Genomic DNA, 6,000 nt, shown 5'->3' with positions numbered 1-6,000 from the left:
TCTTTGCAGGTATTGAGGGTTTGCGGTTGGAGGTCTCGCAATGAAAGTTTCAGTCTTGTCCGGTAGGCTCTGTCTCATGAATTTCTTTCAGTCCTCATTCTATTTTTAAATTAGGCCTTCTGGTCGTGAGGGTTTGTCATCCTCGGTGCTTGTCAATTGGCTCTTGCTGTGAGTAATGTCCTGTCGTATTGGTGGTCTGGGCTTCCACTATCGGTGATTTTTTGACTGTAATTTCCTGTGTATGAATGAATTTTTTTCAAAACCCTCACCTAGGGTTTGTCGTTCACGGGCTTATGCGTCGATGGTTGTGTATGAAACAGTTTTTCGAAACCCTCACCTAGGGTTTGTCGTCCACTGGCTTTACACTTGTCTAGGCTTTATCTTGCAGTGCTACTATGTATTGTTATATACTTGTTTTTGCAATTGAAAAAGAAAAACTTCAGGAAAGAAAATTGGTTCGGTTACCTGAATGTCATTTATGTAATTATGTTGTCGTTCTTTTGGTTTACTCTGGATTCTCCACCTAGACTGCAATTATTGTTTTTCGGTTTGCTTGTGATGTTTCATACGATCATGCGAGAACGCTGTAGATGTTCTGGTAACTTGTTGGATAGTCAATTTAAAAGAATAATAGGAAATTTTGTCTGGCCTGTGGGTGCTTGGCCCGTACTGGAATTTGGTTGTATCACTCCTTTTCTGTCTTCATTGTTTGCCTCAATAGAAATGTAAGCCCTCGTTCTGGCCTCTGCTCTTCTGTTTCGCTGTTAGGACTGGTTCTTTTTCTCAGGAAAAACAAAAAGAATTAACCACAATGATCTGTGTACAATAGGTTGTCTGTTCAGATGCTCATTAATTAGAAAGCACAATAAAAATACAGTAGGACATACAGATGGACTGAATTGGTTTCTCTGCTATTGATATTATTCGAGTGCAAGAAATGTTGAACCTTTTACATGACTTTCGTTGTTACATTTATATGTTTCTTGTTCATAGTTAATGAAACTGTACAGTTGCTTTTCAGTTGTAGACTTTACAGTTACATGGTTATTAGTCATTCGGTTCTGTCCTTATGACAAGATTTTCCTTTTAGACACATTTGTCTTTTCCTTTTAAAATAATAGGACAATTATTAATCCATGGTTTATTAGTAACAGACAAATAAATAACCCTAACCGATCAAACTACCTTTGACTAATTTAGAGATTAAGATAAAAATAAAAATCTGACCTCCTATTCTGACAAACTAACATAAAAGACAAATAAAATGTTAACTCAACTTTTCAACCTGGCAGAGACCGATACCTTGTCATGGTGCCTGAGTTGGATGCTCCTGCATCAGTTGAGGACTTAAGCAGCGAGTGCTACAATTAAGAACCATGTTAACAAAGGCTCTGATCGAGTACAAGATCAAATATTTACCCAAATTTAAAGGAAAGAATGTCATTATGGTAGCAATAGATCAAATGGCAAATTATGCCCATTTTTCTCTCTTTCTCATCCTTTTAAAGCTACATGGAATACTGAAGATTATTGTAAGTGCCAAAGACTCAATTTTCACTAGAAATTTTTGGAATGAATTATCTTCTTGTTGGGATACTCAATTGGCTCACAACTCATCTTACCATCCTCATTATAATAGGAAAATTGAGATTGTGAATAAATGTTTATAAGGATGTCCACATTTCTTTGCATTTGATAAACATAATCAATGGATCAAGCAGTTTCCCTTGGTAGAATAGTTGTACAACACATCCTTCCATACTTCATCAAAAATGCCCCCATTTATGACACATTATGGATATCATCCTGCATCGATCACAACACCCTTGAAAAGGATTGTAAATGCTTATGCAGTGCAAGACCAATAGGGCACCAACAAAAGGTTCTCAAATAATTGAAGGAAAACTAGGCTATAACACAAAATATGATGAAGCAACAATCACGTCAACATTGCAGTGGAAGGGAATTTGAGCTAGGGGATTGGCCATTTGTGAGATTTTACGTGTAGGCTTTCACAATTTTAATCCATATCATATGTTGTAGCTTCTGGAAAGAACTGTGTCATGTTCGTGAAATGTCTGATGTTTCAAGTGGATGCTCCACTCATCATTAGGGACAAACGAAACTTTTGAATTACTAAAGAGAGAGCCAGACTGGGTTAAATAGCAAAAGGGGGATAACAAATAGATTAGGAATACCATAAAAAAGGGGAGTGGGTTTTTCAAGAGAAATCAAAAGGACCTGAGGGTTAACAAATTAGGGTTAAAGGGATTAAAATGTTAAAGAGAATCAAATATTAAGTTCCTAATAGGGAATAATTGAACTGACTGGAAGTAGTCAAAAAAAAGTTTAGTTTTGAAACTTTTTTATTAAGGATTTAATTAATTTTATTCATAATATAAAAGAATAAAATAAAATTAATGTTAATGTTAATTTGATTTTAAACCTTTATATTATAAAAAGACATATTTAATCCTTAATAAAAATGTTTCAAAACTAAAAAAGTTTTGACTACTTCCTTCCCATCAATTCAAATATTCTCTCTTGGAATTTAATATTTAATTCTGTCTTTATTATTTTAATGTCTTTAACCCTAATTTCTTAACCTTCTGTCCTGTTCATTCTCTTGAAAAATCCCCTCCCCTCTTTCATGATATTCATAATCTATCCATTATCCCCCTTTTTGTTATTTAACATGGTTTGGCTCTCTTTTCAGTGATTCAAAAGCTTTATTTGTCCTTGATGACGAGTGAAGCATCCACTCAAAACATCATACTTTTCACACACATGCCACAGTGCTTTCCAGAAGCTGCAACATAAAATATTTGTGAGATTACAACCATATAAACAAATGTTGCTTAGGAAAAGAAAGGAAAATAAACTAACACCAAGGTATTATGGCCCCAGAGATTAATTAAAAGGAGAAAAATTATATTAGAACCAAAAAAATCCTGGAAATAAGGACAAAGCAACTAAGATATCGAACAATTACTGAGGACCTCAATTAATTGTATGAATCATATTTTTTCATTATATGCAATCAAATATAATCATCAACTTCAACGTAAATAGTTGCTCTACACAAATTCAACAAAAAATAATCTCCCCTTTCATTTTTTCCTCATCCCATTGGTCGTCCCACAGTGCTTTCCAAAAGCTGCAACATAAAATATTTGTGAGATTACAACCATATAAACAAATGTTGCTTAGGAAAAGAAAGGAAAATAAACTAACACCAAGGTATTATGGCCCCAGAGATTAATTAAAAGGAGAAAAAATATATTAGAACCAAAAAAATTCCTGGAAATAAGGACAAAGCAACTAAGATATCGAACAATTACTGAGGACCTCAATTAATTGTATGAATCATATTTTTTCATTATATGAAATCAAATATAATCATCAACTTCAACATAAATAGTTGCTCTACACAAATTCAACAAAAAATAATCTTCCCTTTCATTTTTTCCTCATCCCATTGGTCGTCCCAAACTACCCTTGATGTGTCATCAATTTGCTTGATGTACTCATTGGCATAATTTGTTGGGATTCACATAGTATTAGCTCACTTCTATGTGAAGTGTGTCACCCTTAAAAGAAAGCTAATTGTTTGCAACAAAAGAACCTTCGAATTTTTGGAATTATAAGCATGTGCCTCAATATCCTATGAGGGGGACCATGTTTCTTAACCTTGTTTATTTTATCTCCAATACCCGTCATGCCTAGATATGGGACATGTATATTTGTCCACATATTCATCTCTGCATAGAATCCAACCATTTGGACAATGTGTGATATGACCACGGCAAGAGGTATTAAACTGTCAACTTTTATTACTCTATTGTTGATACAATGGTACAGTGTGACACATCAAGGATTCTCCTTCAACCCTTCACATTTTGAAGATGTCATGTTTCAATTGGAAACGTAAAGCGATGGTCCAATTTCTTCAAACATTTGTCTACAATGACTCTCTTGATAAAAGCTTGTAACATTTCTGGGTTAGTGGAATATCTTGTGCATCTAAACTTTATCCTACAAAATCGATGAACAATTATTCAAATTCACATGCATAAATAACATAAATTCAATCAAATAAATGAATCATAAATAAAATTCAAATTTAATATAAACAACGAGGGAGAACTTGAAGAACCTACAATGATATGAAATGAGTTGAAATTTGAAGAATTAACTATTCGATATTATATCTTTTTTTTGCTTACGTTCAGCTAAATCATCAATAATATGTGGTGTTAGGGCAGCTAACCCTAGTTCCCTTGTTCCTGCTTCATGCCTCCTCTCTCTCTTGTTTATTTGTTGTCGTGGTGGTCTTGTTGCTTCATTGGCTATTCTTTTGTCATTGGGGTTGCTCCTTGGGGCTTTCTTTTTTGTCATCTCCCACAGAGGAAGCTTAGGGGGTGGAGTTTTTTGGGTGGTTGTCTGCACAACCTATTTTGTGCCTTCCTCACCTATTCTTTTGGTTGTTGTTTACAAGGGGTTCTATGTAGTGGTTTTAGGTTTCAACAGTCCTCTTCCTATTGGTTGCAGTCCTCTGCAAGGTCTTGCCATGGAATTTGGTTGGTTCGTTGGTTGTCTCTTCGGCGTGGGTCTTTGGACAATATTTGGATTTTCTGTACTCTCGCTATGTGTTGGTGCACCATCAATTTAGCATTTTTTCTCCATATTTAGGTTTTTGGAGGGCCTATGTGTATGGATTTGTCTCGTTTGCTATTTTTAGGATTGTTTGTTTCAAGGTTTTTGTGGCCCATATTTTGGGCACTGTAGATGTTTCCCTCTTGGGTTTTATTTGGCAAGCCTACAAGCCCATATTTTGGTTTTTACAATTCTTTGGCCTAGGGTTTGGCCCTAAGGTTTCCTACCTAATGCACCAATTCATGTTGCATCTGCTAAATGTAATTTTGTTTGGAAATATGACTGAAATTATAGTTTTTTCCATTGGGAAAAAAAATGTAATAAATTCTTAAAACAAAGTTTGGGAAATATAGAGCAATCTAACTTCAAACAAAACTTTGAAGGAATTCTAAAAATAATAGGTTTGTTGTATTAATTTGTGATTCATTACTACATTTGAATGTACCAAACACGCTAGAGTGCTAAGTCGTGATATGCATCGAAGAGTGGCCTCCATTTTTGCATCAACAAAGTAAAACCTCCACAAGATCCAATTGTGGACATTTGCATTTGTATTTTGTCAATTAAACTCTCTAACAATGTGTCTTTACATAAAATTGCATTAATGTGCTTTACACCATTTAGCACATTGAAAAGAGCAAGTTACAAAAAATCAATGCACATGTTTATTGTCAATGCATTGAAATATGCAACAAAAAAAGAGCAAGAATTTCATTTTTCTAAATGTGTGTTTATAAATGAAAGTATTAATGCTTGTATTTTTATTTTGTCATTTTTCAAAATTTAAAATGGAGATTTGTGCAAGAGATTTTGTTAATAGATTTTTTTGAAGAGTAAAATTTGTAAAAAATTATCATACGTCACATACAAATCTGCAAAGGAGAAATTTTATGTATGTGACTTCATTTATAAATCATTTCAATGTTTCTTTTATTTGATTCAAACAATTTTTAGTGCATTCTGAAAAAAAAAAAGGTTACAAGATCACCTTCAGTATTGGTAACCCTACCTTCCTTCTTGTTTCTCTTGGTTTACCTCTATATTTCACGAGCTTTTTTAAGTGGTAAAATTTTAAAGAATTTTGTTACTTATATATAGGATCTTTTGTATGCATTGCAATAGGACCACTCATTATATTACATCTCAGACCTCATTATCAGTGAATTATACAAGAATAGCACATTGCTACATATGTTCATGTCGACAACCACTTAATTTAAAATACAAATAAAATTGGATTTTAATATTGAAAACATCATGTCTTAAAATTGTTCAAGGGCTTTACAGTGCAAAATAAATAATGAGGCACTTATGTATCTAACTTTATAGAGCACCACAAAAATA

The sequence above is a fragment of the Pinus tabuliformis genome, chromosome 6, assembly GCF_031772625.1.
Source record: "Pinus tabuliformis cultivar Carrire ecotype Pingquan chromosome 6, CPIR1, whole genome shotgun sequence".
NCBI lineage: Eukaryota > Viridiplantae > Streptophyta > Pinopsida > Pinales > Pinaceae > Pinus > Pinus tabuliformis.
Note: the sequence above shows the minus strand (reverse complement) of the source record.